The sequence below is a fragment of the Sciurus vulgaris genome, assembly GCF_902686455.1.
Source record: "Sciurus vulgaris genome assembly, chromosome: 19".
Lineage (NCBI taxonomy): Eukaryota > Metazoa > Chordata > Mammalia > Rodentia > Sciuridae > Sciurus > Sciurus vulgaris.
The window spans coordinates 1,973,846-1,997,186 of record NC_136480.1 but is presented as its reverse complement, the minus strand read 5'-3'; the positions used below and the strand labels follow the sequence as shown (position 1 = coordinate 1,997,186).

At 50.4% G+C, this 23,341-nt stretch overlaps 1 protein-coding gene and 1 pseudogene across 2 annotated transcripts in view; one reads left to right on the top strand and one right to left on the bottom strand.

The window, feature by feature from the left end:
• CHCHD6 (coiled-coil-helix-coiled-coil-helix domain containing 6) overlaps positions 1–23,341 on the top strand; it is a 224,644-nt gene that overhangs the window by 100,991 nt on the left and 100,312 nt on the right. The gene's annotated exons all lie outside the window — the stretch shown is intronic.
• On the bottom strand, positions 24–1,940 carry LOC306650256 (UPF0711 protein C18orf21 homolog; annotated as a pseudogene). The gene has a single exon. The product of its transcript is annotated as a UPF0711 protein C18orf21 homolog (transcript).

Genomic DNA, 23,341 nt, shown 5'->3' with positions numbered 1-23,341 from the left:
TTTCTCACATCTTAGAGAGGTGGGCACTTTACCATTAAGCCAGTTCTACTTTTAGTTTTTATAGGGACTTCCATATTGTTTTCCAAATGGCTATATCAACTTACAGTACTGTGTAACAGTTCCTTTTCTCTTTTATTTTTGTGGTACTTGGGACTGAACCCAGGGGTGCTTTACCACGGAGCTATATTCCCAGTCCTATTTGTTTTACTTGGAGATAGGGTCTCGCTAAGTTGCTGAGGCTGGACTTGAACTTGGAATCCTCCTGCCTCAGCCTCCCAAGTAGCTGAAATTATAGGTATGTGCTGCCATGCCCAGCTAAAGGTTCCCTTTTCTAAAGAGCTTGAGACAGGTTGAATACAGTCCTACTTTATCATTAAAAAATGAAATTATATATATGTGTGTCTGTGTGTATATATTCCAGATGTATATGTATATGTATTTATGTATGTATATATACATACATATATATGTATGTATGTATATATATTCATTCCAGAAAGATTTAAGGTAGCAAAACTGTTACTCTTTATGTTCTGATAGTTTTCAGACCTAGAAATGAGTCATCTCTAGAGCAAATTAAAATGCTGCTTCAAGGCAAAATATTACTACAGTAACAAAAGAGGTTGTAAAATGGAAATTTCAGTACCCTGTAGATCACCTAAATCAAGAGTGTTGGGCTGGTAGTATGGCTCAGTGCTAGAAAGCATGCCTAGCATGCATGAGGCTCTAGGTTCAATCCAATACTACAAAAAAAAAAAAAAAATGTGCTAGATACTTATTTTTGCATTCAAGATAGGAATAATGTTAAGAATTTACTCATATAGTTATGTATATGAGTGAGAAAATAAGAATACACACTGGATTCCTTTTCTGATAGGGCTTCACATATACAGAAGAAACCCTCATGAGTGACAGACCCTCTCCTTAATTTCTCAAATTTATTTTGAAAGAAAATGACATAATGAAAACTGTTAAGACTAAAGGAGGAAAAAATACTATCACTCAAGGTTCACATATATCCTTACTATTTATAAGAACCTTTCATATATTTTTTGATTCTCAATGACCACCTGTGATGTTTTCGTTATTCATTCTAATGAGATGTTTTCCCTAATACACTGAAGGATGCCAAGGAAAGTCTGCCCTTGGACCTAATTTTCATGTATTCAAAGAATAAATAAAAGTTTCTTTTTTTTAATTGTTAACTTAGTTTCAGAAATTGTATCAGAAAAATTTCTTTTTCTCAAAGTTCAAGGGACTTCATAGAGAGGATAAGAAATTTCTGAAGTCTACCTTTGGATTCTTTTGGGATTCATTCTGACTAAGCAACATTTTTAGTTGAGAGAAGTGTTTCTTTTTGTCACACTCTTTGAGGAGCAAATGGGTGTTGATCGTCCACATGTAGGTGTTCTGTCAATCAATGCTGGGCTCTTGCCTTTGGAGCCAGGCATATTAGGACTGAAGTTTGCAGAATCTGGAGTCTGTGTCTTTGGTCTCTTGGGGCTGAGTTTGCTTGTAGGAGTCATATGACTGCTCTTCAGTGCTGACAGAAAGCTTCTGCTTTTACCCTGATGTTTAACCGTTCTGTTGCATGTTTTACAAGTAATCAACAACACACTTTTGGAGTCTTTATACTTTTTGATTATTTTTGCTTCTTTAAAACTGAGCGTATTACTTCTTGCTTCTTGATTAAGAAGTTTCCGTATTTTGGGTGTCAATTTGGCCTTGGGTTTGAGGCGCACTCGAGAGTTATCCAGAACCAATAGCTGGAAACAGTATGGACATGTTTCTTCAAAATTGCTCTTGTCATCGTGTGACGAACTGTAGGCCCAGAGAAGATAGCGGGCCTGGCCTGGGCAGCTCTCGAGTAAGCCTCGCGCCGCAGCCTCCAGGTAGTGCTTCTGCCTCGTCTTCAACGCCGCTTCCTCGCCCTCCAGACCAAGCGGAGTAGCCAGTTTTTTACAGAACTAGGACAAGATCCAGCCACTGCCTGCGGTGGTAAGGGAAGCCCAGAGTCCTTGGGAAAGGACACCTCGGCTTGGGGGACCAGGGAGCGCTTCCCGGAGGAAACCAGACCTGACACTTGAATTAAAAATAGGAGTTGATAGGGAAAGGACGCCGGAAGGGGCGGTGAGGAGGACACCGACTAGGAAGAGGCAGCCGCCTGCCAGGAGAAAAGAGCAAGAATTCCTCACGTCAGAGGAGCTAGAGAAGAGAGGGAGGGGTGAGGTTTGGGAGGTGAGCGAGAACAGGTCGTTTAGGCCCTTGAAATCTGTTTTAAGGAGATTTGGGCTTTATTCTACGGGCATCATGAAACTATTGAAGGCTTTATGCAGGGAAATTACATGATCAGATTTGTGTCTTAGGAGGCTTATTCCTGCTGCACTGTGGGTGGGGGGCATTCCAAAGTAGAGCGAGCCTGGAGGGAGGGAGCGAGCGCCAGGCTGCTTTGGTGCACCACGAGACAGTCTCTGTGGCTTGAGCCAGAGCGATCATGGCAAGTAAATGCAGAAGGATGCGGGAGGTTTTTTGTTTTATTTTTTTTTTTTTTTGGTACCAGGAATTGGGCTCAGGGACACCTGACAACTGAGCCACATCCCCAGCCCTATTTGTATTTTATTTAGAGACAGAGTCTCACCGAGTTACTTAGTGCCTTGCTGGGTTGCTGAGGGTGGCTTTGAACTCATGATCCTCCTGCCTCAGCCTCCCAGGCTTCTGGGATGACAGGTGTGCGCCACTGCACCCTGTTGATCAAGGAGACGTTTAGTAGGAAAAATCAATATGGAGTTGTTCTGGTTGAAATCGGAGTGGACGGCCCTCCTGACTACACCTCAGCCCTGTCCTCAGCAGACCCCAGAACCCAGCTGGAGAAACGCCACCCTGGTGTGGCGGGGTGGGCTGGGCCTTCATCTGAGCCCCTCCTGGGGTTCCGGCACTGAGAACCCTCTCCTCCCTGAGCTGCTGAGACGCCACTCTGGTGGGGATCTTCTCCACTCCTCCGCAGTGTCTCCTCCCCTTTCCACTACAAAGCTCGGGTCCCGCAGTCTGACACCCCAGCCTCTTCTCATGTCAGTCTGCGTGTGTCCCTGGAAGTGTCATCTCGTCCCTTGACCTGGGTCTCCCTGTGAGCTGGGCGTGCTCCTCAGCTCTGCTGTGTAACATGATGCACGTGACCTCCTCACTGGGATGCTGTGCAGGTCCCTAGCACTCAGGACCTGGCTTGTTCTCTGCAGCCTTCCTTTGTTTCTGGCTCTGCCCCTCATGCTTGCTAGGATGAACACTTGTCACTTTCCAGACTCAGTTCACGGCACAGACATTGGGGGTTTTGCTTTGTGTTATTGCGTGTTTTGTTTTCCTTGCTCTTCTTCCCTGCAGTGACTGGCACACAGTGGGATTCTGATGAGTCACCAGTGCGCAGCCCTGGGGGAGCACCCAGCTCATGGTAGTGGTGATAACAGCTTCACCCCTGGGCGGTGCAGCGTGGCATTCACTATGCTTGGTGTCCCTGGGCTCAGAGATAGACAGATGACCAGGTAGCCTCTGCAAAAACAGTGTAAGGCTTTGCCCTCGAGCGGACAGTCATCGAGCACCTGCTCTGAGCCAGGTAGCCGTCACCATGACTGCAGTGATCCCCACGGGAGCAGCTGGGCTCTCCTGTTCCATGCAGGAAAGTGAAAGTGCACTCGAGTTGTGTGACCTGCCTGAGAGCCCGGCTGGGGACTTCTTCACGCTGCCTCTGATGAGCGAGCCTAGCTGCCTGAGCAGGTAGCAGTCACCTGCCGTTCTCATGAGCTGAGCCGTGAGCTGGAGAGCAGCAATGTGCGTCACGCTCGGGTCTGCGCAGAGTACGTGCTTACGAAATGGCGATGGGGTGACTGTCAGAAAAGGGTGAGCAGAAGGCTGAGCTAGGCATCGGGTCTGCCTTCCTCCTCCTCGCTCCCTCACAAGTCACTCATTTGTTAAGTAGGTTGCCCTCCCTTTCCAAGTCTGTTAAAGAGGGAGAACACCTCTTGCCTCCAGCCCCTAATAGATAAGCAATGAATTAATTGGATAAGTTGGCAAAGCTTCCTCTCAGCACAGCAGCGTGTGAAATCGGCTTCCTGGCTAACGCCTGGGACCCAGCATAGTGCCCCACTCCCCGTGGGCAGCAAGCAGTAGCTACTGAGTGACGGCAGGCCGGGAGGGGCATGTGGTTCCTGTCTGTCGGCTTGCAAGACTTCGAAGGTAGACGATGAGGCTGTGATAGGCGAGAAGCTAAGGGGCGCTGAGCCCAGGACAGGATTGCTACCTCGTGGTGGAGCGTCTCCTGGAAGGACTGCCAATTCTCCATTTCCTGGCCCCCGGAGAATTCTTACCACTGCTTCTCTCATTTCTTCTTGGCCATACCAGAGATTTATGGCCTGACCACATCTAGGGAGGCGTCAGGTGCTGGGCCCTTGCTGAAGCTGAGGGGAAGTTTAGGAGTGGGGTTCCTGCTGTGGGGGTGCAGCCTTTCACCTTGGTCCAGGTTCCGGTGTCTTTCCTTCTAGGAATGTTGCTTGTCCCTTCCCACTGGCTGCAGTGCCATCTTCCAGGTGCCATTTGTCCCGATTGGGGCTGCCCAAGCCCCTGGTAAGAGTCGGGACTCTGTGATTGGTTGATTACATAAAAGGGAGTGTGCCAAAAGAACGTTAGGGACTTCCAGGACCTGACGGGCCGCTGATGATCAGACCCAGAACAAGGTCACGCTGGAGTCTGGGAAGCAGGACTCGTGTTTCACAGGCCTGCCTGTCGGGTGGGACAGGACACCAGCCGTCTCTACTCCAGAGGGCCCTCATGAAAGCCATGTGTGATCTCTGATGAGGAGAGGGGTGCTCTGTTTGGAGGGGGGTGGGTGTTTTGAAGGTGAAAACACCTTCAAAGGGTGTTTTCCAGTACCTCTCCTTCTGGGCCCTGCCTGCCTTCCAGGAGAGGCCCTCCTCAAAGCTGCCGCCAGCAACTCCATTCCTTGTGTCCGCCTAAGCCCAGGAGCCTGCGTGATGTTTTAAAGCGTTATTATTATTTTTCATTGACACATAATTATTGCATAGCCGGCACTGTTTGTAGCGCTTGGTGATATCCCTCCTTTCATTCCAGACATCGATCATTTGTGTTTCGCTTTTTGTCTTGATCAGTCTAGCTAGGAATTCATCAATTTTGTTGATCTTTTCCAAGAACCAACTTTTGACTTTGTTGATTTTTTTTTCTATTGTTTGCTTTATTTCATTGATTTCCACTCCTGTTTTTATTACTTTTTTTCTTCTACTTATTTGGGGTTTAATTAGTTGGTTTTGTTTTGTTTGTTGAGCTTCTTAAATTGATCTATAAGCCAGGCACCGTGGAACCCGCCTGTAATCCCAGCTACTCAGACTGGCGGTGAAGCATCACAAGTTCAAGGCCAGCCTGGGCAGTTTGTGATACCCTATCTCAAAATTTAAAAAAAAAAATAGAACTGGAGCTGTCACTCAGCAATAGAGCACCTGTGGGTTCCGTCCCCAGTATCAAAAAACAAAGTACATCTACAGATCATGGATTTGACTCGGCTCTTCTCTGTTTTCCAGGGGTGCTCTACCACTGAGCCACATCCCCAGCCCTTTTTATTTTTTATTTTGAGACAGGTTCTCACTGAGTTTCCTAGGTTAGTCTCAAACTAGTGATCCTCCTGCCTCAGCCTCCTGAGGCACTGGGATTACAGGATATGCCGCTGACCCAGCTTGGCACGACTTTTCTAATATGAGGGATTTTATCTGCCAAGTACTGTGTATGAACTCTTTTTACTGCATGACACGAGGTTTGCCCTACAGGCGTAGTTCAGAGGTTATCCCGAGATCCGGGCGTTGGTATGCAGGATGTGGGGCCTTCTCTTCTACGGTGTCCCCCTTGATTTTCTATTTGTTTTGCAGGCTCCCAGTGAAGCACCCGATGGGACCTGCTCCTAGGTAGAAACCGTGAAAGTCCTGGTGGACTTACCCAGTGCCCTTTCCTCCTTCCGTGTATTGACTGTCTCCCAACACCCACTTGCTTGTAATCATGCTCTGAGGCCCTCACAGGGTTGTCTTTTATATTTTGTTCAGAATGCATCACGTGTTTTCTGCAGGGAGCCTTCTGGACTAGATGTTCATGTCTTCCCAAAATCCATACATGGAAGCCCTGACCCCCAAGGCGGCGGTGCACAGGGTAGGAACTCGGTATAGACATGATCGTGAGGACAGGCCTCCGGGAAGGGACGAGTGTCCGCATCGGAGAGAAAGAGACCGGAGCTCCGTCCAGGTCTCCACCGTGAGGATAGGTCAAGAAGGTCGCTGTCCGCGAACCAGGAAGCATCCCTCCCGGACCCCAAGTCTGCTGGCACCCCGACGTGGGCTTCTGGCCCCCGGAGCTATAAGAGGCGGATGCCTGTGGCCCACCACCGTTCCAGGGTGTTGGTCTCAGCAGCCCAGAGAGAGATGAGGGTCCGTCCGCCTCACGGCAAGTGGAGCTCCTCCAGGCGTGTCTCCCTTTAGCCTTGTGCCCCTGGGTCGCTTGGTGCCGTGGACCACCCAGGAGGTGTGAGGTCTGATCTTAGAACTTCTGGCCTCGAGCGCTCGCTGAGGGTCCTGCCCAGCTCTAGGTCACAGGCTTTCCCCCCGGGCTTCTGTCCCGTGGCTCCAGGCGCTCTGCTTCCTGTGTGCCTCTGCAGACCTATGGACCCAGCTACTCCCCATGTCTCTTCTGAAGACCCCCAGGCACCCCTGAGCAGCATGTTCAGAGGGACTTGGCATCTTCTTCGCCCCATGTTTTCTGTGTCCCTACCCACGCTTCTGTGATGGAGAAGCATTTCTCTTGTCCTTTAAATTCCTCTTCATCAAAGAGCCTTGGTTTCAAGCCTCGTGACATCTCTAAACCACAGGTCACTTACCTGGTCCTCTCACCGTGCCTGGCCTGCCTTTGCCGTCTGCTCCCAACACAGACAGAGACTGGCCTCAGATTCCTCTCTGGAATCTGGTGGCCTCTCCGTCACCTGGCGAGCGGGGTCCAGGTCTCTGTCTGCGGCATCGGGGTCCCGTGGGCTCTGGCCCTCCTGCCTCTTCTGGCCAGGGTGCCTGGCTCCTCTCTGCTCACTCTGGGCCCAGCCGAGCCGCGCCAGTCCTGCTCACAGCATGGCCACTGCACCGCCACTGCGTGCTTCACCTGCTTCTCTACCCCAGGTGGCCCTCAGTCCTTCACCACGGCGTCCCTCGTCCTGCCAAGCAGTGCACGTAGTCCTTCCTCTCCAGACGCCTCCACGAGCCCAGTTCAAGTGCTGTGTCCCAATCAGCGCGCTCTCTCCTGTGTAAGTGGCGGCTGGGCACCGTGCCTCTTTTATCTCAAGGCTCCCGATGCTTTATTTAGAGCAGGGCTCTGTTGGAGAACCACCGAGGTTCTCCTGGGGCCGCAGGCGGCCAGCCCCGGTGGCACCTGTGCAGCGGCAGAGGTACACATTTCCTGTAGGACCAGCAGACGTGCGCAGGTGTCCACCACACTAGGGGCCGGGTTCCCGTTCAGTGTGCGCTGCTGATCCGTTCTCAGTCTCCGCAACACAGGGCCGGCTCTCACCTGTCCCAAGGACGTGACAACTCAAGCTATTTTTCCGCCCCACCCCCCACCAAAACAGAGACCGTGTTTGGTTCGGTGTCCACATGAGACAGGGAGCAACGGCCGTGTGACACGTGTGCTGAGTGTTGAGACTTGCCCTGTGGGTGCTGGTGCGGTCTCCGATTGGGGCCCTTCCTGCAGAACGGGGTTTTAAAAAACAAACGCTCTTCAGAGGTGTATCAGAACATTTGACCAACAGGCACTGATCACAGACGGGGGAAATAAAAGCACTTCTGATCACCGACGTCTGGTGAGGCGCAGGGAGCTTTTCACTCTTGGTCTAGTGAGGCCTCCCCACAGTACAGAGAGCAAAACTGAGGCTCAGAGACGTGAGACAGCGTCCCCAAGGCCATATGTGCAGTGAGGTTCAGAGTCGGGGGCAGTATTGACTGTATCCAGGGGCCCGTCTGTGGCTACTGTGGTCACCTGCATCTTCTGTCTCTGCCTCTCTTCTTTTTCTAGGTTAGCACTGTCTCCCAACAGCCCGCGGTCAAACTTGGCGGCCAGGGATGGTTTTCTTGGGTCTAGGTCTCAAGCCCTCTGCGTGCGGGCTCTGTGTGCCCGTCGCTGGCATCTCTGACGTCCTCCTCAGAGCCACTTGTCCAGGAGCTTATTTGAATGTTGTAGAGCAGATGATGAAAGCTGGCAGAATCTCCCCGCCAGCCTGTGCCGCTTGTCCTTTGCTTGACTTTACGGGATTCTGAGCATCGACGTGCACAGGGCCTGCTTTATCAAGGAATAGCGGCGCTCCACGACGAGGAGACGGGATGCCCGTGCTCTCTTGGTTCTTGGACTTGCCTCTCCTGTCCTTTCTGCCCTGTGGTATCCTTGGGAACTGGACTCCAGGAGCGCCTCCTGGTATTCTGGCCCAGAGGAGAGGGTAGGTGGGACCAGCTGAGTTAGGGCCACCGCTGCACTTCCCACAGAGGACCCTGAGGGCGGCTGACCTGGGGAGGGTCTGGGAGGACCCCACCTCAGCATCGCGTCCTCCTAGTCGCCCCGTTGGGCCATGCAGGATGGACAGGTCCAGCAGCCCTGATGTTGCTCAGGCTGCTCCCCCAGAGGCTCAGGTCACAGGAGAGGAGGCCACAGTGGTACAGCAGCACAGGAGGTATCCCCTCAGGTGTGGTGGGAGGACTCGGCCCCGTGTGTGAGAACACACACGCGCACCCAGGCACGCGCACCCACACGCGTACACACCAGGGCACAAGCTCAGGCCTCTCAGCTCCAGGCGGCGTCAGTCCCTGTCCTCGGGAGGCGTGCTCGCTGAGGAGTCGCGCTCGGAAGGCAGCTTCCCTGGGGTTGGATGGCACGTTTCAGATTCTGTGACTGCCTCTGCTCTCCTCGGGACACCTTGCCTTCAGGACACCGTCTTGGCCTAGAGTCAGAAACCTGGCCCCAGAAACCCAAAAGATCCCCTGAAGGTAGCATATGTGTCATTTATTACTGCGTCAGTCATGGACCCCCGTCAGGTCAGTCTCCATCCTTTGTCACTTCTTCAGGATTGTCTTGTCAGATGGCGACTGTCTGAGCCCAAGTCTGGGGCCTGGCCCTGACTCATTCACAGCAGAGCGTGCACACTTCTTGCACCTAAAAGAAACAGCTTCCGAGTTGGAAATAGGACAGGCCCCCACTGTGACTCCAGTGTGGGACTTCATAGATGGCGGAGGGAAGCTGGTTTGGGCCTGGACAGCTGGAAAACACCAGAGCGTTCGGACAGAGCCTTGAAGAATCCGCCAGGCAGCCAGGCACAGTTTAGAAAAAGAGGCGTTTCTGGCAAAAAGCAAGGGGGGACCAGGAACGAGTACCGAGGGAGAGCCTGGTGTTGCGGAGGCCTGAGATCTGGCTTGCACTGGGTACCATTTTATTTATCTGTGTGTTTTTATATTTCATTTATTTACTCGTTTGCTGTTTATTTTTACTTTAATGGGCTGAGAGAAGGTGAAAGGAAGGCATTACTGATGCCCGTTTCTGATAGCGCTTCTCTCATGGTCCAGATGGATCCATGAAGAGCTTCGGCAGGTCTCTGGCTGGTTTCTGAGCCCCCAGTGGATCAGCTTGCCTCTGTGGGCCTGGAACCCACGCTGCTCCATGTCCCCCAGCTTGGTCGCCTCAGCCCAGGAGGGTAGACAGTGTTGCCCGCAGGGCCCCGATCTCTCCAGAAGCTGCTCCTGCCTGCCATGATTCTGGGCTCAGGTGTCCACCTGTTTCCTGATCGGTCTCTTGCTGCCTCTCTGGCTCCCTTGACCTGGTGGCACTCTGAACACCCCTCGGACTCATCAGCCTGTGGGACCCTCTGGTTCGAAGCCGCCACCAGGTTTGGGAAGGGTTGCTGTGAGCGAGGGAGAGCCCACACTGGGGCCCGGCTGCCTCTGCTCAGCTCACTCGCTGAATTTCACTCCGACCTGGAGCCTGGACTGCTGTTGGCCTCCTTGTTCTCCACCAGGAGCCTTAGTTGTCACATGTCACATTAGCAGCCTCTCTGAGCTCTGAGTGTTTGGAGCTGCAGTGAGAAGCACCAGGCCCTGCCTTGAATTCCCGGCTCCCCCTCCCCCAGCCCGTCTTTTCAGCCTGCAGATTGAGATATGCGGGTGAGCGCCACTTTGCCCGACGCTTGCTTATTTCAAGTGGCATGTTGTTACCCTGTACCTAAAGGCGGCCCCTGCCTCACTCCCGGGCAGGAATTTTATTCTCCGTCATTACTTTTTAAAAGGTGTTCAGCTAGAAAATTGCATATTATTTCCTCTGCAGAGGTCTTTCCTGGCCGCCTTTGTGTAGCTCCAGCTGTCAGGACCACGGCTGATGCTTTGTGTGCCTGCGCAGGCAAGCGCGCAGTGCAGGAAGAGAGATAATCAGGCGTCCTCTTGGGCAGCAGCCTTCCAGTTCAGCTTTTATGAACTGGATTTAAAAAATAAATAAGTCAGATCATATCACTCTCCTGCTCAGGGCTCTCCAGCGGCTCCCCGGGCTCCGAGACGCCGCTGCAAACCTCTCAGCCCGGCCCGCAAGGCCCCACGCCTCTGGGCCTCGGCCTATTTTTCATGCTGCCGCTGCCCGCGCGCCCCTCTCCACCCCCAGCTATTTGTCATGGTGTTAGTTATGTTCTCTTGTCCCCTGCATGTGTCACAGTCGCTCCCACTCAGGAGCCGTGGCGTTGTTTTCTCCGCTAGGAACGAGCTTCCCGGGATCTTTGTGGCCTCGCCGACTGCCATGCGCCTTTCAGCTTGGATGTCGCCTCCTGCTAGGGCTCTTCTCTGGACCCCGTTCTGTTAGTCCTCATCCCACCTCTCTGGGCTGCCACCCTGTCTCACCCTCGGCATCTCCTCGGAGAGTGTTCAAGGTTCCATGCCTCCACCTGTGTCCCACTCGTCACCGTAGCGTGAGCCCCTTCAGCGTGTGGCACATTATCGTTACTCACGGGCAGAACAAAGGATGGAGTGAAACAGCAGCAGGGACGTGGCATGGGGAGAGGCCAAGGCCATGGCAGAGATGGCACCGAGGAGCCAGGAGCGGGGACAGGGCGTCCTGGAGAAGGTGGTGGGCTTGGCGGTGTGGACCAGCTCTCAGCCGCCCTGCCGGGGCCAGCCCAGTCCTACCTAGGAGACCAAACTCATTTCCCAGGACCAGAAAGGGCCCGTGCCGAGGGCGTGATGAAACAGCCAGCGTGGGGCCAGGCCCACCGCCTGCTGACCTCTGGGAGACCCTGCCAGAGGTCCCCTGGGGTCGACCGTCACTCTGTGCAAACCTGGGGTTCTTCCCAGCCCGCCACTAAAGGGAACGTGGGCCCCAGCAGTCTGTTTTCATCTCCAGCCTTATCGTTTCGGTGCCCTAGAACTTGATCAGAAACTGCAGAGGTGAGATCATGGCTTCCTAAGATAGTCTTGCTTAGAAAATTAGACCGGTTTGGATCTTGTTTCTCTTAGCTGTGCTGTTTTGATGACTGTGTAACCCCGGGTGACTTCACTAGTCTCTGACTTACTTTTCTTGTCTTTGATCATCACTATCTAGGCCCACACAATGGCACACACCTATAATCCTAGCGGCTCAGGAAGGCTGATGCAGGAGGATTGCAAGTTGGAGGCCAGCCTCAGCAACTTAGTGAGGTCCTAGGCAACTTACTGAGACCCTGTCTCTAAATCAGATATTTTAAAAAGGGGCTGGGGATGTGGCTCAGTGATCAAGTGCCCCTGAGTTCAATCCCTGGTTCCCCCCCCCCCCATAATAATTGTTATTTACATCACTGGATAGTTGTGTGCCTTAAAGGATCACATTTGTGATAATTGGCAATTAATGAACGGTCACTGCTACCTTTGCTCCTGTTTCCTGAGACTTCTCTGATCCTGTCTTTGTCATAGCCAAGATGGCACTTCTTGCCCTGACTCATGCTGAGGTGTTGCTAAGAGGAAGGAAGGCTGCTGGCAGGGCTGGGTTCAGTGTCCGCCATGGAGTTAAGTGTCCCTGGGAATCTTCTGCTGTCTCCTTCCTTCCTTCCTCGAGCCCCATGAAGAAGAGCAGGCTCTGGTTGCCTAGGAGGCCATCTGTCCCACGATCTCTCATACGCGAAGCCTCCGCTCTCGTGTCCTCCCCGGCATGGACACCGTGTCCACAGCATGGGCGGGGGCCGGGATGCCAAGCCGCCCCCCAGCCTGTGAGTGGAGGTTTGGAAGGAAGCCGCCGCAGCATGAGCAGACCCGCCTTCAAACGAGACCTATTTTCATGCCGCTTTCCCTGGTAATAAAAGGAAATGGGGGCTGCAGAGAACCTACGGTATCTCAGCAGATGGTCTCGTAATAGGATGTTTTTTCAAAGTTCTCTGTGAGCCATCAGTGACTCTGAGGAGATGTGCACGGAGTCACGTGGGACAAAGACACGGCTTGGAGTGGCCCTCTCCATGGCCTTTCTGAGGTGCCCTCCCCTTCCAGGCACAGGTGGTTGGGTTTTGGAGAGTGAGGAACAGGGTCCCAGGCCTCTGGCGGCTTCTCCATTAAGGAGCTGGAGTTCAGACCTAGAGTCACAGTGCAGCGCAGCCGTGCCCCTCCCCGCTCTCCTGGACTTGCCTCTGCAGAGGCACCGGAAGAGCTGATGAAGAAGGTCCACTGCGCTGCACTGACGTGCTGACCCCCTGTGCACCTGCCCAAGCCAGGCTGTGGAAGGGGAGAGGGATGGACTCTTCAGAGCCAGGCACTCCCCAGACTCCTGCATCAGGCCAGAATCGCAGCAAACCCCACGGCAGTGTGAGGAGGAAACTGAGGCTCGGGGAAGAACTTCCCATCCAGTGTCTCCTGAATAGTTGTCAGGGCTGGATTTCAACCCAGGCCTCTTGACCAGCACGATCTTTTGGCGGGGGCATAGGAGGTACTGGGGATTGAACCCAGGGGTGCTTCACCACTGAGCCACCTCCCCAGCCCTTTTTATATTTTATTTAGAGACAGGGTCTCACTGAGTTGCCTAGGCTGGCCTCCAACTTGCAATCCTCCTGCCTCAGCCTCCCAAGCTGCTGGGATTACAGTGTCCAGCGACCCACACAGTCTTGATGAATGGTTAGCATCTCTTCCCTCCAGATGAGCTTCTCCACATCAGCGCCATTTGTTGTGGCGTTTAGCACATATGTTCTGTGTGACACTGGGAATAAGGCAGTAAACACAGTTTGCCCCCTGGCCTTCAGGAGCTTAGAGTCCAAGGAGCATCTGAGCCAACAGACAGACAAGTGAATGTGCAGTTCGCTGTCTTCGAGCATAGCTCCTTGTGAACACAGGCCATGCACAGGGCGACGTGTCCTCGGGGACATTTGGCTTTTGGTGATCACACCCATGTGTGAATGACCACCTCAGCTCTGTGGTCATGTGTCACTGTGTGTGGGTGACTTAAAGCAGGAGGCACACTGATTTCGCCTATCCTCACAACAGAAACAGACGTGCTTCCCCATTTTCAGGCCAGAAACTGGGGACAGGCACGTTTTCCTCCGTGGCCCTCGCATTTGATCAGCTCTTTCCCGTCGGATCCTCGACTTCCACACCATCACCCCAGCCTGGGTTACGGCCTGCCCTGTCTCTGGCCTGGGTGACTGGTCTCCTGGCCTCAGGTCTTGTGTTCTTAGTATTTTGATAACTTTATTCCAGTATGTTTCCTTGGTGTTTTTAACATCTTCATCAAGATATGATTCATATGCTTTTCATTTAAAGTATACAGTTCTACATCTGTGCTGCTTCTGTTCAGTGACCACAGGGGAAGCTAGAACATCTCGTTCTTAGAACGTTCCAGTGCTCCACGGGGGAAGCTAGGACATTCCCCACATGGAAACCCCCTGCTACTCGTAGCCCTCCCTCATCCCCCCAGCCTTGGCAGGGACTCACTTCTATCCAGACGTGTTTGCCGGGTCTGCCCGTGCCCACAAGTGGACTCATATGACGTGACCTTTTGCGTCTGGCTTATTTCTTAGCGTAATGTTTTCAAGGTTCATTTATGTCATAGCATATATAAGAAATCCATTCCTTTTTCTGGCTGAATTATAATCCATGGTATTGTAATTCATGCATTTTAAAATTTTGAGTTGTAGATGGGCACAATCATGTTCATTTTATTTTGTTTTATGTGGTGCTGGGGATCCAAACCACCACCTCACACATGCTAGGCACGTGCTCTACCACTGAGCCACAACCCCCGCCCCTAATCCATGCATTTTTTAATCGATTGATGAGTCAGTGGACATTTCAGGGGGACTGGGAGTAGGGCAAGATAGGAGAATGACCGCCAGTGGGCACAGAGTCTCTTTTTGGGGTGAAGAAAACTGGCATTAGATAGCTGTGATGGTCATGCAACCTGCGAAGACAGTACAGACCTCTGAATCATAGATTTTAAAGGGGTGGATTTATGGTATGGAATTGTGTACCAATAAAAACTTCCACACACATTTTAAGAGCGGTCTGCGCAGTTCGCTCAGGCGGACACAGCAAGAGGGAGGGCAGACGCGGGTAATGAGGAAAATGAACTCAGGTGCGGAAGCTGACGTCGACTCGCAAGGCACCTTGCTGTCATCTCAAGGGTAGATTATCTCAGATCATCTCAAACTTACATTTGTCTTTGAGATTTGCCATTTTACTTTAAAAATCTGTTGTCCCTGATGGTTGTGGATAGGTATGTTTTCTTTTCTGATTGAATGTTTAATAATAACATTATCATGGAAACAACTCTTGACTGACATTTAGCTTGTGAACACTACATAGTATCAGACCCTGCATTTAGGGCTTTGTTTGCCTAGTCTTAATCAACTTCACTGCAACCTCAGGAAATATAGGTGGGATCAGTCTCCCCATTGTACAGAACAGGAAACTGAGGTTTAATAACATCAAATGATTTCATAATGATTTAAGAGAAGTTGACCAGGGTTACTGAAGTAGGAAATGACAGATCTAGTATTCAAATTTAGATTTTCCTCACTCTAAAGCCAACTTCCTTTAACCCTCATCCTGTATTATCTTTTAAAATTAGAGTACACCATCATTAATCTAAAGGCTTGTGAGGCACATAATTTAGACTCATTGTGGATCTGCAGAATCTCTGAGATGTCATTATAATCATCATTTATCTTCCTGTGGGAATGATCTAGTGCCTTGTTACTCAAAGTAACATTAGCTGGGAATGTGTTAGAAGTGTTTACTCGGGCTGGCGTCGGGGTCAGTGGTGGGGCGCTTGCCTAGCACCTGTGAGGCCCTGTGTTCCATCCTCGGCACCACATAAAAATAAATAAATAAAATAAAGGTATTGTGCCCATCTACAACTAAAAAATATTTTAAAGAAAGAAGAAATGCATACTCGGGGGCATGTCCTAGGCCTACTTGTACAGAATCTGCCTTTTATCAAAATCTCAGGCGAATCAATTGCACCTCAAACGTTTGAGAGACAGTGTCACAGTACCGTTAGAGGCATCCGACTTGATCAGTGATGGCATATTATCAAAACACAGTTCAGATGGGCTGACTGGGTTCCTAAATGTGGTGAGGTTGGTTACTTGGGCCTTGGGAACCTGTCTTCTTAGCCCTATGTCTATGTGACCTAGTTACCTGTGTTAACTTTTCATCACTGAAACTGGGAGCCCAGAAATGAACTTTTCCTCCTCTTAAATTGTTCTGATCAGGTCTTTAGTCACAGCAGCAAAAAAGCTAACTAAAACAATCCGGTACTATCTTTTTTACATATTGTTGGAGTTGATTTTCCAGTTTGATTTTTAAAGGAATTTTACATCTATCCATCTATCACATCTATATGTCTGGTACCAAGGATTGAACCCGAGGTGCTTTACCACTGAGCCACATCCCTGGTCCTTTAATTTTTAATTTTTTATTTAGAGACAGACTCTCGCTGAGTTGTTTAGGGCCTCCTTAAGTTGCTGAGGCTGGCCTCGAACTTGCTATCCTCCTGCCTCAGCCTCCCAAGCCACTGGGATTACAGGCATGTGCCACCCCACACAGCTCTTGTCTTTTCTTGAATATCCGCCTATAAATCTCTCTAGTTGTAATGCCCTTGTCCGATTTGGTGCAATAATTATAGTAGCCCTCTAAAATGAGTTGGGAAATATCCTCTCCTCTATTTGCTGAAAGAATTTGCTTAGAAATGGTATTTCTTCTTTAAATATTTGATAGAATTAATCAGTGAAACATCTGGGCCAGGAAATTCTGTAGGGTAAGGCTTTGGTTTTGTTTTGTAAATCAAGGAAAATTAGATATTTAAAAATTATCGGGTGTGTGATTTTTATATTTCTGTTGCATTAATCACATTGTATTTACTGGTGCGTTGGTTTGTTGAGCTTCTTTGTTTAACACATTTGGAAAATTTTCAACCATCATTATTCAGATGTTTTCCCACCGCCGCCACCCCTCCCGAGAATTTAATTACCTGAATGTTAGGCCACTTGAGGCTGAAATTGTCCCCCGATCACTGAGGTAGCATTTAGTGTTTCAGGCGTTCATTTCAAATATACTTCTCAGCTCCTAAAATTCCATTTTATCCTTCTGAGTATCTCCACTTAACATCACTATGTTTACATTTTGCTTTAAATATTTAAAAACACTTATAATGGCAGTTTTAAAGTCCTTGTCTGCTAATCACATCATCTCTGTCATCTCCAAGTTTCTTTCTAAGGGCTAATTTTTCTCCTGGTGAAGAAGTTATGGGTTACTTACTAATGTGTTTAATTCCTAAGCATTCGAGAATTTTCTGGGTGTCTTACTGTAATTGACTTTTACTAGGACATGCTCTGTAGGATTTTATGCTTTCAGTTTTATTCCAGGTTGTCTTAGTGAGCAGCCCAGGCACACCTGAGAAGAGTGTGTCTTCAGTCGTTGGATGTAGTGTTCTATAAATGTCAGTCGAGTCATGTTGGGTGATCATATTGTTCACATCTTCCAGATCCTTACTGATTTTTCGTCCACTTACTTGTTCTATCAGTGTTTTGAGAGTAGGCCATGATCATGGATTTGTTTCTCTTTCTCATTTGTCCAATTTGCTTTATGTATTCAGCCTTATTAATTGTGTACACAGGTAGAATAACACATTGTATTGTTTTTCTTGAAATAAATTGTGCCCTTTATGAATGAACTGCCCCTCTTTTACCTGGTTAAATAAAGACTTCTTGAATTCTCCTTTCTCCAATGTTGATATAAGTGCTCCAGATCTCTTATGCTTAGTGTTTGCATGATTTATCTTCTTTCATTCTTTTTTTTTTGTCCAACCTTTTTATTTCTTATCAGTACCTGTAGTTGGGGTTTTGCCTTGGCCCCCACCAGGATGTCCGTTTCCTAATCCCCTGGAACCAATGAGTAAGTACTGCACATGGCAGAGGGGACTCTGCTGGTATGATCCAATTGAGGATGTGTGATGGGGAGATTCCTTTATTACCCAGATGGGATCAGAGAAAGAGGGAGAAGATCAGAAAAGAGTCAGAGGGGTGATATGAAGGGTGTGGCCGAGATCAAGCTGAAGGAGCTAACGAACTAGATTCTCGGGTGCCTCTAGAAAGATACAGCCCTGCTAACACTGGGATTTTAGTCAAATAATACCACTGGAAATTTCTGAGCTCTAGGACCGTAAGAGGATATGTTTATGTTGCCTTAAGTCATTATTAACTCTTGGCAATTTCATATAACAGCAATAGGAAATTAATATAAGGCTTAAATTGGTTTACGTTCAGTGTGCTCACGCGTAGCATTTGATCTGATCTGTCACCTTGAATCTCTGTCTGCCCAGCAGTTCTTTCCTCTTCGCTTCTTCCCTGCTGGTTTGTGTTGGGGGGACCTGCTGGGGGAGGAGGGGATGAATCGATACGTTTAGATCCATGGTCTCCTCTGTTGGCTTTTTATTTGTGCTTTTTTGTTGTTACTTTCTTAAGATTGCCGTAGAAATGGCATTTTTTTTTTAAGCTTATGGCTGTGTTCAAAAATATGCCATTACTTCAGGAATTACTTAAGAACTTTACAAAAGTATTCTTCTTGGAATTTTCTGAGCTTCTTGGATCTGCAATTTACTGTCTTTAAGTAATTTGGGAGAATTCTTGGCCTTTGTCTCAGTGTTCTCTTGCCTCGTTTGTTTCTTCTCATGCTGGGACTCGGTTAAGTGTGGACAGCTGAGATTGTCCCGTGGATCTGGGTGCCCCGTCCCGTTTTACTTTTCATCCTATTGTCCCTTTAGTTTTGATTTGGGTAATGACTGTTTCCCCATTCCCTGATTCTTTCCTCTTCTCTTTCTGTCTAGTATGTTAATAACCGTGATTTCACACCACGCTATTCCTGCATGTTGGTAAGAATAGCGGAGTAAAATCCTCCGAAGATCCCCTTTCATGAAAGTAATGAAAATACTGACAAAAATAGTCAGAATCTACTCTTTCAGAACTCTGAAAATTAACCCAAGGCTTGTGGCAATCTGGGAGCATTTGTTCAAGAAAAATGGAAGACTCAGCAAAGCTTTGGGGCATTTTGTCGATCCTCTTTCCTGCAGCCCCACAGTCGTCTCAGAAGCTGACATCCCACAGCTAGGGTGCGACCTGTAGCCGCCAGCCCCTGGAGGGGGCAGAAGAGCCTTGGAGCGCTGCCGTCCCGGCCCCAGTTCCCAGGGAGTGGCCCCACTTGCCTTTGACTTGTTGTTGCAAACCACCACGGTCACCATGGGGGCCTTTGTCAACAACAGCCAGAGGCAGTCGTTGACCATTTCGGCTGCCCGAGGTGGAGAGCAGATGCAGCCAGCAACAGGGCCACCAGCAGCCTAGCAAAGCTGAGGAAGGAGATGGCCCCTGGAGGCCCTGAGCTCCCCGTTCCCCTGGGACCTAGGTCAAGTGTACACGTCAGGCGGCGCACGAGGAGATCTCAAGGAGATCTTAGACCTGGGTGCGTCAGAAGCTGTCAAAAGGCAAAGTCAAAGGAAAGATCTTGAAAGTGACAGGACAGAAGTGACTCATCACATGGAAGGAATCCTCAGTTAGGTGAACTGCTGACTTCTCATCATGAACAGGGGAGGCTAGAGACTTCCCGTCACTGTGGGGACCCTCCATCTCTTCACACGTGCTATCTACCCTTTTTTAAAATTAGATTCTTTAACATATTAATAATTATAGTTATTTAATGTCCTGTCTGTTCCAACATCTGGGCCATTGGAGGTCTGGTCCTGTGAGTATCTTATCTCTTCATGTTGGGCCATTGTTTTCATTTGTTTTGTTCATTTTGTTTTCGTCTATATTTTTTAATTTTCAACTGAATGCTCCATATTTTGTGTAAACAAAGCACTTGACACAAAGTCTGTATTTATGAGCTGGGGGCAGTGACCCACGCCTGTAATTCCAGTGGCTCAGGAGGCTGAGGAAGGAGGATGGTGAGTTCAAAGCCAGCCTCAGCTTCTTAGCAAGGCCCTAAGCAACTCAGTGAAACCCTGTCTATAAATAAAGTACAAAAGGGGCTGGACTGTGGTGCAGTGGTTCAACCCCTGAGCCCCTGAGTTTAATCCCTGGTACCAAAATACACACACACACACACACACACACACACACACACACACGTGAAAGGGTTTTTTTGGTTGTGTAAGATCATCAGTGTGGGGAGTCAGAGCTCTTAAAAATAGCATATAGCTGGGTTTTCTTTTTCTTTCTTTTGTCTAAAGTGGTTGTCTTTCCTTTAAGGGAACGATCTATCAGTCTACATTTTGTGGTCTATATCATTGCTAAACGTCCAATTATGAAAGCAGGTGGCTCTAATCAGTGACCGCCTGCCATCTTGTGTCTGTGGGTCAGGGGCCTGGGCGCTGTGCAGCTAGGTGTGCTGCCTCAGGGCCGCTCAGAGGGCTGCAGCCAAGGTGGCTTCCAGGGCTGCCGTCACACCTGAAGGCTCCTCTGGGGGAGGCTCTGCTTCCAGGCCCTCTCCTGACTGCTGAGACTCGGCTCCGCCCTGGCTGATGGCCAGTGGCCGTCCTCCCTTCCTGGCTGTGTGGGTGTCTGCATAGGGCAGCTCATAAAATAGAAGCCTGCTCCATCCTCATGAGTAAGCAGAGCTGGGGTGGGGCAGACACCCCGCCTTTGGAAACCAGTCTCCGAAGTGACAGTCGCACCTCTTCTGCTGTCCTCTGGCATTACCAAGTCACTAGGTCCAGCACAAGCTGAGAGCTAGGAGTGGACCTGTTAGGGATCTTAGGGGCTGCCTCCCTTGCATGTTTAGTGGGATCGATTGACTCTATTTCCTGGACTTTTGTTGTTGTTGTTGTTGCTGTTGTAGTTTTAGTTTTAGTTTTTGTAAACAGGAATTGAACCTAGGGGCATTCGACCCCTGAGCCACATCCCCAGCCCTTTTTATATTTTATTTAGAGACAGGGTCTCGCTGAGTTGCTTAGGGCCTGGCTAAGTGGCTGAGGCTGCCTTTGAACTCTCCGTCCTCCTGCCTCAGCCTCCAGAGCCACTGGGATGACAGACAGGTGTGTGCCACCTCGCCCAGCTCATCTCTGACCCTCATGGGGTGTTTGCTCCTTCCTGCCTTCTCCTCCTCTCCCTCTCACTGTTCTCGGAGCTTCGTCTGTCTCCTTCCCCCACATCTTGCTCCTGCTGTCCCCCCCCCACTGTCGCCCCCAGCCTGCTGCCTTCTGGCTTGCGTCCTCCTCCTTCCCCTCCACCCTGCCTGGCCCTCTTCCCATGCTCTTCCTCCGCAACAGCAGCCATTAGGTGCCAGGCCTGTCGCTCTGTCCTGCAGGTCCAGCCCGTCTTGTGTGCCCTCCGTGGCTGCGTCCTGGCTCAGCTCTCTGCACCTCATCCAGCTTGCTCATGTCCCCTCACTGCCCTCAGCTTAGGGTTTGCTTTAACTATTCTGTTTTGAAATTTTTAAATTCATAGAGTTTTTCTGTTTGGGGTTGACATGTTTCAAGTTGGTAATTTCTCTAGTTTTTTTAAAATCAGAAGTCACTCCTTTATCTTTTTGAGCAACTTAAGCAAACATATTTAAAATCCTTTATCAACTAGAAATTTTAACATCAGCTCCATATTTGAAGATGTTAAGGAATTCATGTTAATATTTTTAAAATGTAATGGTGCTGTGATTCTGTTTAGGGAAATAAAAATTCTTATCGTTCAGAACTGTATATCAAGGTCTGCACAGATGAAATGATCAGCTAAGAAACTCGGGGGTAGGAGAAGGTGAAGGGCATAGGTCAGGTTAAAGTCTCCCCTTTTTCTCACTGTCAAAGGTTGGTGACGATGAGCTGGGGTTTGACTATATTATTTTGTCTTGTGTTTAAATATTTACATTAAAAACTTCTCTTTGAATCATATCTTCCTATGAGATTCATTTCCCCTGGTGTGAATTCCTGTTTCGGTTGCCGTTTCCCTGGTGGCGTCTGCATTCCTTCTTCACACATTGGAGATTCGGTTTGCGGGCGCATCTTGAGTGGGAAGCTTGGTTTCAGTTCCATTGCCTGGTTTCCGTGCAGCTTCTCACCCTGCCTCGCCTGTCTCTAGTTGCCTAAACCTGCACCCAGTGCAAGGTTGGGTCCAGCCGCACTTAGCTAAGAAACCTGTCTTAGCACTGATCCTGGCGACACTGCAGAGGCAGGAACCCGGTCAGCGGCGCACCGGGCTCCACTGTGGTCCTGGGCCTGGACTTGTGGCCTCCCGTCTGCCGAGGCTTAAGCAGACCAAACCATGGCCCTAGATGGGGATCTTCAGGGGTTTTTCGTCAGCTTCTTATTTTAGGGAGAGCCCTCCACTCCAGGTGCCATCCTGGCTGCAGTCCCCTGCCTCTGTGGAGCGCTGCTGGCTCGCATCCCGCAGTGCATCAGGAGGGCTCCTGCTCCACCTGCTGCTTTGCGTTTCTTTTCTGTGTTGAACGCTTGAACCTGGTTTCCGAGCCTGCGTGTGTCTCGCGGTTGCCTGTTCTTCTCTGCGTGTTTGGAGCGGTGTGGATGCAGCGGGGGCGAGCTCATGGTGCCGTCCCGAGTGGGGAGGTCCTTGACCGCATCCTGCACGTGCCGTTGCGTCCTGTTCAAAGGTGGCCTTACTGAGCAGGCCTCCATAATGGTGATAGTTTGCCTTTACCTCAGAGACGACATTCTTAATTTAGTATTTTCCCCCCAGGAGACTTTCTTGGAAGTCTCTTAGATACAAGAGCAGCCTGCTGCCCACGAGTTACCCTGTCTCACGGTCTCCCCAGCACGCGTCGCTCTTGGAAATTATCTTATTTATCTGCGCACACATTTGCCTCTCCCTCTGGGACCTGCGCTCACGGGAGCAGAAGCGTCTGCTCTCCCCGTGTATTGCAGCCCCTCTGCAGTGATGTCTGTCACAGTGCAGACGCCCAGTAACTGGCCGAGAAGTTACCGCCTCGGTCACTGAAACCTGCCTGAGCCCTTCATCCAACACCAGGCCGAGCCTGCGCATCGCGTGGCCTCGCTCGTGGGTGCCGGGCAGGCAGCCTGGGCGCAGCCAGCTCTGCGGGGCGGCTGACGCACACCTTCACTCATCGGCCCCCAACCCCTCACGTCCTGCTCTGGGCCACTCACTGGCGTCCAGGTCTTTATATCACTTTCACTTTCTGCATCCCCTTTCGTTTGTCACCTCCTGTCCTTGGCCAGTCATGAGGACTTCATTATGAACCTCAGAGCTGGGAGGCTCTTGGTAGTGGGCCAAGCAGACGCCGGAGCACCAGGACACGGGGGAAGTCGCAGAGCTTCCCCCAGGCGGGAGAGACAGACCCCCGCCCCTCCAGTCAGCTGGTCACATCCTCCCCAGGTCATTGCCTCGTCGTGCTGCCCACTGACACAGCAGGGAAGAGGCCTCTGTAGTTCAGCTTTTCTTTCTGTGTGTCCGAACCATCTCTGAGGAAGGCCCGAGGTTGGGCATCTTTGCCTAGGACTTCCGTCTGCATCCCACTCCTGACGTAGGCATTTGTTGGCACAGGCCTGGCAGCTGCAGGCCGAGGGTTCTGGGAGCCCCTCTGCCCAGAGGGCCATCACAGGGGGTCAGCTGAACGGTGGTTGACACCTGGATGAGCCTCCTCATCCCTCCTGCCCCAGTTGCCCCTAGTGAATGACTTTCAGGTGCCGCCGTCTTGTTTGATTGGGACCATTGGCCAGAAAATGGCAGGTCCACGGCCCTGGGAGAGATTCCTGTACGGGCTGCTTAATTGTATGAGACGAGCTTCTCCTGCGATTGCACCGGGGATCTTTCCCAGTTAAGTGCCAGGCTGCGGAG